Source organism: Capricornis sumatraensis, chromosome 4 (genome assembly GCF_032405125.1).
Source record: "Capricornis sumatraensis isolate serow.1 chromosome 4, serow.2, whole genome shotgun sequence".
Lineage (NCBI taxonomy): Eukaryota > Metazoa > Chordata > Mammalia > Artiodactyla > Bovidae > Capricornis > Capricornis sumatraensis.
This window is the reverse complement of record NC_091072.1, coordinates 23,851,487-23,866,545: the sequence shown is the minus strand read 5'-3', so window position 1 is coordinate 23,866,545 and position 15,059 is coordinate 23,851,487. Positions and strand designations below refer to the sequence as shown.

General features: G+C 41.0%; 1 protein-coding gene across 3 annotated transcripts in view; it reads right to left on the bottom strand.

Annotated features, from left to right (window-relative positions):
* Window positions 1-15,059, bottom strand: part of TUSC3 (tumor suppressor candidate 3) — a 220,239-nt gene that overhangs the window by 126,478 nt on the left and 78,702 nt on the right. The gene's annotated exons all lie outside the window — the stretch shown is intronic.

Here is a 15,059-nt window from a genome sequence, read left to right as displayed (position 1 = left end):
CAGGCAAGAATACTGGGGTGAGTTGCCATTTCCTTCTCCAGGGGATCTTCCCGACCCAGAGACCAAGCCTACATCTCTTGTGGCTCCTGCACTGGCAGGTGGGTTCTTTATCACCAGTGCCACCTGGGATGCCAGGGTGCTTTTCCCTAATCCTCCACTAAACACAGCTAAAACCTCTGGTCGCTGTATAAAAATACAACCCTAAGAAGGCTCTGAAAAGTAAAAAGAAGAGGAAGGATGGCAGGGGAATCCAAAAATGAAGAGTGCCAAAGCAGTGAGTACCCTAAGTTTTGTTTCAGCCTCATCCATCCCAGACTGGTAGCTAGAGGAGTTGGCAAACCAGCACCACCGGTGGACACATACACACACACACAGCCCCAAGAGAAGCCTGCTCTCTTTACCCAAGGGACAAAGAGGGACAACCTAGTAAGCCAAGAAGCAACTGCTCTAGTCTAGCCAAATACCACAGAAGAGACGCTGCCCTTACTCTGCCTCCCTCACAACGAAGGGCGGAATGAATGAGATGCCTCAACCCAATTAGAGTTAATTCCCCGCTAAGCTTTAACATGCAGCAGTATGGAGGGAGCTCGTGAAGATAAGGCTGAGTGAAAGACAATGTACAAAACAGCATTGCTGCATGATTCTGTTAATATTTATAGTAAGGTCAAAAAGGGGAAAAACCCTACTGTGCTAGAAGTCAGGACAGTGGCTAAGTGCAGCAGGCACTGCAATGGTGGGAGGCATGGTGAGGCGAGGCGGTTCCATGGAGCTGGGGAACCAGGAAGGTTCTCTTCCAGGATGCGGGTGGGAGTGAAGTAACTCTCTAGCCTCTGTAGAGTATGTTCTTAATCTTTACATTGCCCATTTTACCTGAAAAAGTCTGAGAAGTAAAAAAAGCATGGGGTTGTATTCCTACAAGAAATCTGTTAGCCTTGGAAAACCAAGAAAGCATAAGTGGGCCGGGAAGAAAGGCTTCAATTATGCCATTTAAGAAAGACTAAGGACTTACAGAGAGATATAATCTTAATTGATGAGATGTATGATACCTAGAGGACTTCCCATCACTGCCAACAGTAACTGAAGCCATGAAATTAGAAGATGATTGCTTCCTGGAAGGAAAGCTATGACAAATCGAGAGTGACTATTAACAAGCAAAGACATCACTGTGCCAACAAAGGCCTATACAGTCAAGGCTATGGTCTTTCCAATAGTCATGCGTGGATGTGAGAGTTGGACCATAAAGAAGGCAGAGCACCAAAGGATTGATGCTTTTCAACTGCAGTGCTGGAGAAGACGCTTGAGAGTCCCTTGGACAGCAAGGAGATCCAATCAGTCAATCCTACAAGAAATCAACTCTGAATTGGAAGGTCTGGTGCTGAGGCTGAAGCTCCAGAACTTTGGCTACCTGATATGAAGAGCTGACTCACTGGAAAAGACCATGATTCTGGGAAAGACTGAAGGCGGCAGAAGAGGGCAACAAAGGATGAGATGGTTGGATGGCATCACCAATTCAATGGACATAAACTTGGGCAAACTCTGAGAAATGGGGAGGGACAGGGAGGTCTGGCATGCTGCAGGCCATGGGGTTGCAAAGAGTCAGACATGACTTGGCAACTGAACAACAACAGTGATAGCTACATGACTTCCCAGATGGCTCAGCTGTAAAGGATCTGCCCATCAACACAAGAGATGTGGGTTCAATCTCTGGTCTGGGAAGATTCCCTGGAGAAGGAAATGGCAACCCACGCCAGTATTCTTGCCTGGGAAATCCCATGGAGAGAGGAACCTGGTGGGCTACTGTCCACGGGGTTGCAAAAGAGCAGGCACAACTTAGTGACTAAACAACATGATTATCAAGAGTCACACCGAGCCCACCAAGCCACAGTCCAAGAGTACTGTATGCAAAGAAAAAGGGCTATGTTCTGGTCCCTCAACAGGAAAACTTGGACAAGACACTTCTCCTCTCAGAACCTAGGGACTCATCTGTTAACATCTGACCTTCCAATAAATGAGCTTCCCAGGTAGTGCTAGTGGTAAAGAACCTGCCTGCCAATGCAGGAGACCCAAGAGACCCGGGTTTGATCCCTATGTGGGGAAGATCCCCTGGAGAGGGACATGAAAACCCACTCCAGTACTGTTGCCTGGAGAGTCCCATGGACAGAGGAGCCTGGAGGGCTACAGTCCATGGGGTCACAAAGAAACAGACATGACTGAAGCAACTTAGCACGCACACAGCATTTCAATAATTACCAAGATGATTTATTGAGAGGTGATAGACAAAAAAATCTTTGTAAATTATAAAGTACTATAAAACATAAGGTGATATTAGTAGAAGTATTGTTTTTCCTATTGTGAAATAATGAAGGGTGATCACTATCATCCGATATATAATCTATAATTCCTCTCCCATCAAATTTCCCACCTCTTCTGAAATACATTAAAGCAACACACAAGCGAGAACCACAGGTTTAGTTCTGGCTATTACCAAACAACGGTATATATTCAGATTAAATATTAAATGACAAAAAATGAGATGTTTTTAAAATAAAATCTTTCTCTGATTACTGTCTCAGAGTATTAAGTGCTTCATATATGCTAAGCGCCATACTGTGGACATCACATATGCCACCTTATTAAACCCACACAGCAATCAAGCAGCAGACAGATAATACGCTTACTCCACAAATGAGAAACTGAAGTCTAAAGAACTGCAGCTCTCACCACTGCTCTACCCGGAAAGGTTTTACTTGCAACCGACTCTAAAAAATATGCCAGTTACCTTACACCAACAACCAACACCTCTAGTGAGTGCTCAGTTTTATTCACTTGACAAGCTTCAAATCCCCCATTATTAGAGGAAAAGGTAATGCTGACCTATTATTGTCTGAGATAAAACACATCAGCATGGTAAGTGATAGATAAGGAAACATTTCAATTTTTAAAAGGCAAGTCAATAAAAAAAGGTAAGTCAATAATTTCTATACGTGGAGAAGTAATTTTTATCATGTGAAGATATTCAACTACATTAACAAATTAAGTCTGGAAACAAAACAAAAGTTAAAACTGTAAAACACAGAAGATATGCACCTTAAAAATCTGTAGTATTAGCAAACCCAGCGAACACTTACTTATGCTTACTATGGGCTAGGCACTGTACAAAGTGCTTTCACTAGGTAATAAACTCATCAATCCCCATAACAGTCCTTGGGGGTGACCCCTGTTGTTTCAAGTTCAGAGACAAGTACACTGAGGCACTGAGACCTATGTAACCTCTACGAGATTATATAGCTAGAAAATGGGAGAACTGGGATTCCAGGTCTTAATCCAAAGTACATACTCTAAACTTCTGTACATACAGAAATAGCTCATGTAGCTCAAAAATATACATATATACAAAAGACCCAATCAGAAACTGGGTGGAAGATCTACACAGACATTTCTCCAAAGAGGGGATGGCCAAGAGAGGCATGAAAAGATGCTCAATATCAGTGATCATTAGAGAAATGCAAAACTACATTGAGGTATCAACTCACACCCATCAGAACAGCCATCATCAAAAAAATCTACAAACAAATGCTAGAGAGGGTGTGGAGAAAAAGGAATCTTCCTACACTGTTGGTGGGAATGTAAACCGGCTCAGTCAGTATGAACAATGAGTAGATTCCTTTAAAAGAGTAAGAACAGAGCTACCACATGATCCAGCAATCCCAGTTCTGGGCACATATCCTAAGAAAAGCACAATTCAGAAAGATGCATGTAGGGACTTCCCTGGCAGTCCAATGGTTACAACCCCACCTTTCAGTGCATGGGGGGCACAGACTCCATTCCTGGTCAGAGAGCTAAGATCCCACATGCTTTGTGGTCAAAAAATCAAAATATAAAACAGAAGCAATACTCTAACAAATTCAAGGAGAGACTCAAAATATTTTTTTAAAAAAAGATACATGTAGGCCCAATGTTCACTGCAGCACTATTGATAATAGCCAAAACATGGAAACAATCTCAATGTCTGTGGACAGAGGAAAGGATAAAGAGGATGTGATATGTGTGTGTGCACGTGAGTGTACATGTGTGTGCGTGCTTAGTCTCTCAGTCGTGTCTGACTCTTGGCAATCCCGTGAATTGTACCCACTAGGCTCCTCTATCCATGGGAATTCTCCAGGCAAGAATACTGGAGTGGGTTGCCATGCCCTCTCCAAACCAGGGATCGAACCCAGGTCTCCCACATTGCTGGCAGATTCTTCACTGACTGAGCCAGCAGGGAAACCCAAGAATACTGGAGTGCGTAGCCTATCCCTTCTCCAGGGGAACTTCCCAACCCAGGAATCAAACTGGGGTCTCCTGCTCTGCAGGTGGCTTCTTTACCAGCTGAGCTACCAAGTAAGCCCAATGCGATACCTACATACAATAAACAGAATGAAATAATGCCATCTGCAGTGACATAGATGTCATACTGAGTAAGTCAGACAAAGACGACTATCATGTGATATCACTTAATGTGGAATCTTAAAAAAATAAAATAAAAGATACAAATGAACTCACAAAATAGAAACGGAGTCACAGGTATAGAAAACAAACTTATGCTGTCCCACAGGAGAAAACAGGAGGATAAATTGCGAGATTGGGATTGACATAAACACACTACTATATATAAAAGAGATAACTAATAAGACCTCCTGTAGAGGACAGGGAACTCTACTCAATACTCTGTAATGACCTATATGGGAATATAATCTAAAAAAGAGTGGCTATATGGATACATATTAATACAGCTGACTCACTCTGCTGTACAGCAGAAACTAACACAACACTGTAAATCAACCACACTCCAAAAACAATTTTAAAAAACCTTTACACACATGGCAGAATCTTAAAGGTTTTAGAGATTACAGAAAAGCCCATGCAACCAGAGGCCTAATATTCAAAAAGCACATACTGAATTCAAAACAAAATTGCTAAGTAGGAAAGTCTACAAAATAAAGGGGATAACACTACTACCCAAACAAAGAGAGGCCTCTTCGCATCTTCATCTAGTAAACTTTGCACAGAAAAAGAAATGGCTTAGAAAGGTAGGCTTTTGGGGCATCATGGTTGACTGAAACTTTCAAGAGCATGTATTATAAAGAAGGCTAAGCTAATTCCCAGAGAAAAATGTTGCAAGGTGACAGAGCAGAAATATTCAGTAAGGAAAAGAAATCAGTAAGGAAAAGAAATCTGAGTAATGTGAATTCCAGCTTTTAAAATCTGAGAAAGATCACAGAAATTAATCAACCGCTTCATTTCTCTGTGACAGGACTACGACCTTACTGAAGGAGAAGGTTAGGTACGTCTGTTCCTTCGAAGCATCTCCCTTTTTAGGGACACTTGTACTCTCTTTATTAGTTCTTTTTCTTCATGATATCGTTTCTCTTCTCCAGGACTACTCTGAAGACTTTACCACCATCTCTGATTGTGTGTCCCTTTGGGTCTCTGATGCTCATGAATCTTAACTCCATATTCCCACTGGAGGATGAAACCTAAAGCAAAATCAGGCCCAAGGGAATTCTGTGTGGTAAAGGGAGCATAAAAACATCCCTAACATGGACTATAGCACAACTTTTAAAAATTGAGAAGGCACCATATGTTCATTTTAAAGACTTTGATAGCTCAAGTTTAAATGATGATTCTGTGTTTACATGCAATGTGACTTGACCAAATTGTTTCTCTGAATCCCAGTTTCTTCATCTATAAAATAATCTCACAATGATATTGATAAAATTATGAGTTACTGTATGGAAAACTCCTAGCACAGCATTCTTCAAAGTACTGGCACTCAAATTTTTTCCCCTTCTCCTCGGGTTAATTTCTATCAGCAGTACTGATTCGGTTGCTGAAGGAATACCTACCATGGGAATTTTTTTTTTATCTTATTAATATCTTCAAGTGGCACACTGGTAAAGAATCTACCTGTCAATGTAGCATATGCAAGAGAAATGGGTTTAATCCCTGGGTTGGGAAGATACCCTGGAGAAGGAAATGGCAACCCACTCCGGTATTCTTGCCTGGGAAATTCCATGAAGAGAGGAGCCTGGTGGGCTACAGTCCATAGGGCTGCAAAGTCATGACTGAGCGCGTACAGCACAGCACAGAGTTACCAAATGTTTTCTGAGTACTCACTACATAACAAACACTGTGCTTAAGTCTATAAACATGCGCTGTGGATTACCAATCACATGACAAGCACTATGCTCAATTTATAGAGAATGAAAGATAAGCACAACAGATTCTACTCTTAAGGCTTTATAGCAAATAAGCTCTAACATTAAAAAAATATACTTATATTGATATACTCTGGTTGTGGCTTTGCTGTTAAATAAATGGCTCAGTGTCAAGTCCGGAAAGGATGGCACAAAAGATCTTACTTCCATGAGCACTAAGTGATTGGCAATTGGTTAGAGGTAATCTAGGAACTGATTATTTATTAACTAATTTATCAACTGATATAAATTTATACCTATGATATAAAATTATGTCTATTTAAAAATGCAATTTTAAAAACAAGGGTTTCTAAAATTCAGTTTAATCATAGACTGTTTGCTCTATCTGCTCGCTACTTCAAAATAGAAAGAGCACTATAAAAGAAGCAACTTGCCTGCTGAACTTGCATATTTACAGTATATATAATTGACAAAACTAGTGGAGGTGATGGAATTCCAGTCAAGCTATTTCAAATTCTAAAAGATGATGCTGTGAACTTACTGCACTCAATGTCAGCAACTTTGAAAACTCAGTAGTGGTCACAGGACTGGAAAAGATCAGTTTTCATTACAATCTCAAAGAAAGGCAATGTCAAAGAATGTTGAAACTACCGCAGAACTATACTCATCTCACATGCTAGCAAAGTAATGCTCAAAATTTTCCAAGCCAGGCTTCAACAGTATGTGAACCATGAATTTCCAGATGTTCCAGCTGGATTTAGAAAAGGCACAGGAACCAGAGATCAAATAGCCAACATCCATCCACTGGATCATAAAAAATACAAGAGAACTCCAGAAAAATATCTATTTTTGCTTCACTGACTACCCCAAGCCCTTGATTGTGTGGCTCACAACAAGCTGAAAAATTCTTAAAGTGGGAATACCAGATCACGACACCTGCCTCTTGAGAAATCTGTATGCAGATCAAGAAGCAACATTTAGAACAGGACATGGAACAATGAACTGGTTCCAAATTGGGAAAGGAGTGCATCAAGGTTGTATATTGTCATCCTGTTTATTTAACTTATATGCAGAGTACATCAATGTAAAATGCAGGGCTGGATGAAGCACAAGCTAGAATAAAGATTGCCAGGAGAAAATATCAATAACCTCAGATAATACCACTTGCAGATAATACCACCCTTATGGCAGAAAGCAAAGAGGAACTAAAGAGCCTCTTGATGAAAGTGAAGGAGGAGAGTGAAAACACTGGCTTAAAACTCAACATTCAAAAAACTAACATCATGGCATCTGGTCCCATCACTTCATGGCAGATAGAAGGGGAAACAATGGAAACAGTGACATACTTTATTTTGGGGGGCTCCAAAATCACTACAGATGGTGACTGTAACCATGAAATTGAATGATGCTTGCTCCTTGGAAGAAAAGCTATGACTTACCTAGATAGCATATTAAAAAGCAGAGACATTACTTTGCTGAAAAAAATCTGTCTAGTCAAAGCTATGGTTTTTCCAGTAGTCATTTATGGATGTGAAAGTTGGACAATAAAGAAAGATGAGCACTAACAAACTGATGCTTTTGAACTGTGGTGTTGAAGAAGGCTCTTGAGAGTCCTTGGACTGCAAGGAGATCAAACCAGTCAATCCTAAAGGAAATCAGTCCTGAATATTCAAAGGAAGGACTGATTCTGAAAATTAAACTTCAAAACTTTGGCCACCTGATAAGAACTGACTCACTGGAAAATAAATACCCTGATGCTGGGAAAGATTGAAGGCAGGAGGAGAAGGGGATGACAGAGGATGAGATGGTTGGATGGCATCACTGACTCAATGGACATGAGTCTGATGAGCAAGCTCTGGGAGCAAGTGATGGGATGGGGAAGCCTGGCATGCTGCAGTCCATGGGGTCACTAAGAGATGCACATGACTGGGCAACTGAACTGAACTAATAATTGACAAAACCATAAGAACTTATATTACTGTGGTAAAATTTACAATTAATAGTTCAAGAATTTAATATCAACTTTAATTATTTTAGGATATCCTAATTCACAAAAATAAAAATAGTGCATTTACATTAACAGATGAATATAAATTCTACAATGAAAAATATCAAATTAATTTGTTCCATGAGAAAATTAACTATCCCAAGCCAGTAATACATTTTAAGATACTTAATGTTAAATGCCATCACACCTTAATTTTATCAGAGAAAACAGCAGAAACTATCACTAGGTGTTTTGAAATACTTTTAAATTGATATTAGTAGTATTAATAGTAACAGCACTAGATTTGTGAATGTATGGAATTATATAAACTCAGGTATCCCAGAAATATGCCTCATCCTGCAAAAGTTAAGGTCCACACAAAACCACTGATACAAAATACTTCACACCGATAACAATCTACTAGTAGTTAATCATATCTACTTTAACATCCCCTAAATACGATTCCAAAGGAAAAATCTGAACACAGTTATGTGATTAACATCAAAAAAAATTAAAAAGGCAGGAAATAAAGAGCATATTTAAACAATAAAATACTAGGGACTAGAATAATCACATATGTGGTCTCTAGCAAAAAGATTTTATAACATTAAGTAGAAAGAAGGTAAAGTTCCCACTACAACTAAATGACTACTATCTACAGATAAATCACAGTCATGTAAACAGTGGAAAACTGTCTTTTTTAGCATTGGAAGTTATTCTGCTTTATTTCTTACTGCAAAGTAAAAACAGCCTTTCTGGGTTTTTGGAGAAGGTTTCCTTAAATTCATGTGGGTTGACTTTGTGACTGTTTTTCACTGTAAAATTGATTAAGTACAATACTCTCCTGTCTGGAGCCAACATCATTAAAATAGGGATTATGATGTTTTCACTTGAATGATCAAAATATGAAGTCATTTTAATAAGGAACAATCATGATATGGGCTAGATGAGCATCCGGTATCGATTCCACCATTGCCTTCGTTTCTGATACCTTCTTTCTTGAACTACATATCCTTCTGTTGGACATCTATTCTTGTATAAATAAATATCCCTGTTTAAAATAGGTACCAGATACAAAGATAAGAAATGTATGAGCAAAGAAGAGACTATAAACAACCATCTGGCCTTACTCCCTTGAGAGCATGTGCTACAACTGAAGAAAACCTTTACTAAAAGAATATGAAAAAATAAAAACTTTGTTCATAAATTGCAAATTTAGATGAGTTTTTCAGCAGGATTATTCTTGAGTCACACGAGCTAATCAGTAAAATCTGTGATAGTGAAATTATTAAAAGCAAGAAAAACTTATCAGAATCCAAAGAAAGTGAGCCGAGAGGAAAGCAAAATTTTCAGTGTGCTTTAAAGCTTTCCAATATCTTTTTCATTAACCTACAGAAAATATGGTCTACCAAATTACTTCCAAACAGCAGCAAGTTGTTGGATAGAACAGACGATCTGGTTTGGTTATTTCATATAAAAGGTACACTATCAAGAATTATCACAAAGCAGCCATGAAATTAAAAGACACTTACTCCTTGGTAGAAAAGTTATGACCAACCTAGACAGTACATTCAAAAGCAGAGACATTACTTTGCCGACTAAGGTCCATCTAGTCAAGGCTATGGTTTTTCCAGTAGTCATGTATGGATGTGAGAGTTGGACTGTGAAGAAGGCTGAGCGCCAAAGAATTGATGCTTTTGAACTGCAGTGTTGGAGAAGACTCTTGAGAGTCCCTTGGACTGCAAGGAGATCCAACCAGTCCATTCTAAGGGAGATCAGCCCTGGGATTTCTTTGGAAGGAATGATGCTAAGGCTGAAACTCTGGTACTTTGGCCACCTCATGTGAAGAGTTGACTCATTGGAAAAGACTTTGATGCTGGGAGGGATTGGGGGCAGGAGAAGAGGACGACAGAGAATGAGATGGCTGGATGGCATTACTGACTCCATGGACATGAATCTGAGTGAACTCTAGGAGTTGGTGATGGACAGGGAGGCCCAGCGTGCTGCGATTCATGGGGTCTCAAAGAGTCAGACATGACTGAGCGACTGAACTGAACTAAGCCATTGAACAACCATCAACAGGAAGACAGTGGAACCTCCCCCACAAAAGAAAGACACCCCACATCCAAGAACAAAGGAGAAGCCATAACCAGACAGTACGAGGGGCACAATTCTAATAAAATGAATCCAATACCCACCGAGTGAGCAACTCACAAACTGGAGAATAACAACAAAGAAGTTTTCACACTGTTGTGAAGGTTCTAGGCCTCAAGATCAGGCTCCACAGCCTGGGCATCCAGCCAAGGGACTGGGAATCCTATGGAATCTGACTTTGAAGGTGAGCGAGATTGATTACAGAGCTTCCATAGGATGGGAAGGAGCAGAGAATCTTGGAGGACACAAACAAAATCTTGTGCCCATCAGGACCCAGGAGAAAGGAGCACTGACCCCACAGGAGACTGAAGTAGAACTACCTGTGACTGTTTGAGGGTCTCCTACAAAAACTCGGATTGACAGTGGTCTGCCACAGAGTCAGGGGCACTAGTAGCAGCCATCATGAGAGATGCATCCTGGCTTAAGTCCTCTTGGATGTCACCAACAGCCCTACTATAGAAGCCTACATCCTTCAGGACTAGGTTGCCTCAGGCTAAACAACAAACAGAGAGGGAGCTCCCATCAGGAAGCTTCCACAAGCCTCTTATCCTCAGACACTAGAAGGCAGTCAGAAAAAATAAGAACTACAATTCCATCAGCCTGCAAAATTAATATGACAATCACAGAAAGATACCCAAAATGTAAAGAAACAGAATTATCTCCCAGATGAAAGAACAAGATAGTTCAGTAACAGTATCAGATCAGTTGCTCTGTCCTGTCTGAATCTTTGCAACCCCATGGAATATAGGAAACCAGGCTTCCCTGTACATCATCAACCTCCAGAGCTTGTCTCAAACTCATGTCCAGCAAGTCGACAATGCAATCCAACCACCTCATCCTCTGTCATCCCCTTCTCCTCCTGCCTTCAATCCTTCCCAGCATAAGGGTCTTTCCAAAGAGTTACTCTCTTCACATCAGGTGGCCAAAGTATTGGAGTTTCAGCTCCAGCATCAATCCTTCAAAGGATATTCAGGACTGATTTCCTTCAGGATGGCTAGCTGGATTGCCTTGCAGTACAAAAGATTCTCAAGACTCTCTCCAACACTGCAGTTTAAAAGCATCAATTGATCAACTTTCTTGATGGTCCAACTCTCACATCCATACATGACTACTGGAAAAATGATAGATTTGATGAGACGGACCATTATCAGGAAAGTAATGTCTCTGATTTTTAATATGCTGTCAAGGTAAGTCATAGCTTTTCCTCCAAGGAGCAAGCGTCATTCAATTTCATGGTTATAGTCACCATCAGCAGTGATTTTCAGTTCAGTTCAGTTGCTCAGTCGTGTCCAACTCTTTGCGACCCCATGAAAAACAGCACCCCAGGCCTCCCTATCCATCACTAACTCCCGGAGTCTACCCAAACCCATGTCTATTGAGTCGGTGATCCCATCCAACTATCTCATCCTCTGTCATCCCCTTCTCCTCCTGCCCTCAATCTTTCCCAGCATCACGGTCTTTTCAAATGAGTCTAATCTTCGCATCAGGTGGCGAAAAGTATTGAAGTTTCAGCTTCAACATCAACCCTTCCAATGAACACCCAGGGCTGATCCCTTCAGAATGAACTGGCTGGATCTCCTTGCAGTCCGAGGGACTCTCAAGAGTCTTCTCCAACACCACAGTTCAAAAGCATCAATTCTTCGGCGCTCAGCTTTCTTTATACTCCAACTTTCACATCCATACATAACCACTGGAAAAACCATAGCCTTGACTAGACGGACCTTTGTTGGCAAAGTAACATCTCTGCTTTTTAATATGCTGTTTAGGCTGGTCATAACTTTCCTTCCAAAGAGTAAGCGTCTATTAATTTCAAGGCTGCAATCAACATCTGCAGCATCTTGGAGCCCAGAAAAATAAAGTCAGCCAGTATTTCCACTGTTTCCCCATCTATTTCCCATGAAGTGATGGGACCAGATGCCATGATCTTCGTTTTCTGAATGTTGAGCTTTAAGCCAACTTTGGCACTCTCCTCTTTCACTCTCAAAGGCTCTTTAGTTCTTCTTCACTTTCTGCCATAAGGGTGGTGTCATCTGCATATCTGAGGTTATCTATATTTCTCCCGGCAATTTTGGTTCCAGCTTGTGCCTCCTTCAGCCCAGCGTTTCTCATGATGTACTCTGCATATAAGTTAAATAAGCAGGCTGACAGTATACAGCCTTGACGTACTCCTTTTCCTATTTGGAACCAGTCTGTTGTTCCATGTCCAGTTCAAACAGTTGCTTACTGACCTGCATACAGGTTTCTCAAGAGGCAGGTCAGATGGTCTGGTATTCCCATCTTTCAGAATTTTCCACAGGTTATTGTGATCCACACAGTCAAAGTCTTTGGCATAGTCAATAAAGCAGAAATAGATGTTTTTCTGGAACTCTCTTGCTTTTTCTATCATCCAGTGGATGTTGGCAATTTATCTCTGGTTCCTCTGCCTTTCCTAAAACCAACTTGAACATCTGGAAGTTCACAATTCACATACTCCTGAAGCCTGGCTTGCAGAATTTTAAGCATTACTTCACTAGTGTGTGAGGTAAGTGCAATTGTGCGGTAGTTTGAGCGTTCTTTGGCATTGCCTTTCTTTGGGATTGGAATGAAAACTGACCTTTTCCAGTCCTCTGGCCACTGCTGAGTTTTCCAAATGTGCTGGCATATTGAGTGCAGCACTTTCACAGCATCACCTTCCAGGATTTGAAATAGCTCAACTGGAATATCATCACCTCCACTAGCTTTGTACATAGTGATGCTTTCTAAGGCCCACTTGACTTCACATTCGAAGATGTCTGGCTCTAGCTGAGTGATCACACCATCGTGATTATCTGGGTCGTGAAGCTCTTTTTTGTACAGTTCTTCTGTGTATTCTTGCCACCTCTTCCTCATATCTTCTGCTTCTGATAGGTCCCTACCATTTCTGTCCCTTATTGAGCATCTTTGCATGAAATATTCCCTTGGTATCTCTAATTTTCCTGAAGAGATCTCTAGTGTTTGCCATTCTATTGTTTTCCTCTATTTCTTTGCACTGATCACTGAGGAAGGCTTTCTTATCTCTCCTTGCTATTCTTTGGAACTCTGCATTGAAATGGGTATATCTTTCCTTTTCTCCTTTGCTTTTCGCTTCCCTTCTTTTCACAGCTATTTGTAAGGCCTCCTCAGACAGCCATTTTGCTTTTTTGCATTTCTTTTTCTTTTCCTGTCTCCTGTACAATGTCACATACTTCCATCCATAGTTCATCAGGCACTCTATCAGATCTAGTCCCTTAAATCTATCTCTCACTTTCACTGTGTAGTCATAAGGGATTTAATTTAGGTCACACCTGAATGGTCTAGTGGGTTTCTCCACTTTCTTCAATTTCGGTCTGAATTTAGCAATAAAGAGTTCATGATCCGAGCCACAGTCAGCTCCCAGTCTTGTTTTTGCTGACTGTATAGAGCTTCCCCATCTTTGGTAGCAAAGAATAAAATCAATCTGATTTTGGTGTTGACTATCTGGTGATGTCCATGCGTAGAGTCTTCCCTTGTGTTGCTGGAAGAGGATGTTTGCTATGACCAGTGCATTCTCTTGGCAGAACTCTATTTTTGCCCTGCTTCATTCTGTACTCCAAGGCCTAATTTGCCTGTTACTCCAGGGGTTTCTTGACTTCCTACTTTTGCCTTCCAGTCCCCTAGAATGAAAACGACATCTTTTGGGGATGTTGGTTCTAGAAGGTCTTCTAGGTCTTCATAGAACTGTTCAACTTCAGCTTCTTCATTGTTAATGGTTGGAGCATAGACTTGGATTACCATAATATTAAATGGTTTGCCTTGGAAACAAACAGAGATAATTCTGTCATTTTTGAGATTGCATCCAAGTACTGCATTGTGGACACTCTTGTTGACTATGATGGCTAGGTCATCTGAGTTAAATTCACCCATTCCAGTCCATCTTAGTTCCCTGATTCCTAGAATGTCGATGTTCACTCTTGCTGTCTCCTGTTTGACCACTTCCAATTGGCCTAGATTCATGGACCTAAGGTTCCTATGCGATATTGCTCTTTAAAGCATCAGACCTTGCTTCTATCACCAGTCACATCCACAACTGGGTATTGTTTTTGCTTTGGCTTCATCCCTTCATTCTTCCTGGAGTTATTTCTCCACTGATCTCCAGTAGCATATTGGGCACCTACCGACCTGGGGAGTTCATCTTTCAGTGTCGTATCTTTTTCCCTTTTCATACTGTTCGTGGGGTTCTCCAGGCAAGAATACTTTACTGGTTTGCCATTCCCTTCTCCAGTGGACCACATTCTGTCAGACCTCTCCACCATGACCCACCCATCTTGGGTGGCCCCACACAGCATGGCTTAGTTTCATTGAGTTAGACAAGGCTGTGGTCCATGTGATCAGATTGACTAGTTGTCTGTGATTGTAGTTTCAGTCTGTCTGCCCCCTGATACCCTCTCTCAGTGCCTACTGTCTTACTTGGGAGCCCCACAAAATAAAGTATGTCACTGTTTCCATTGTTTCCCCAGCTATCTGCCATGAAGTGTTGGGACCGGATGCCATGATCTTAGTTTTCTGAGTGCTGAGTTTTAAGCCAGTGTTTTCACTCTCCTCCTTCACTTTCATCAAGAGGCTCTTTAGTTCCTCTTTGCTTTCTGCCATAAGGGTGGTGTCATCTGCATATCTGAGATTATTGATATTTCTCCTAGCAATCTTAACTTCAGTTTATGCTTCATCCAGTCCAGCATTACACATGA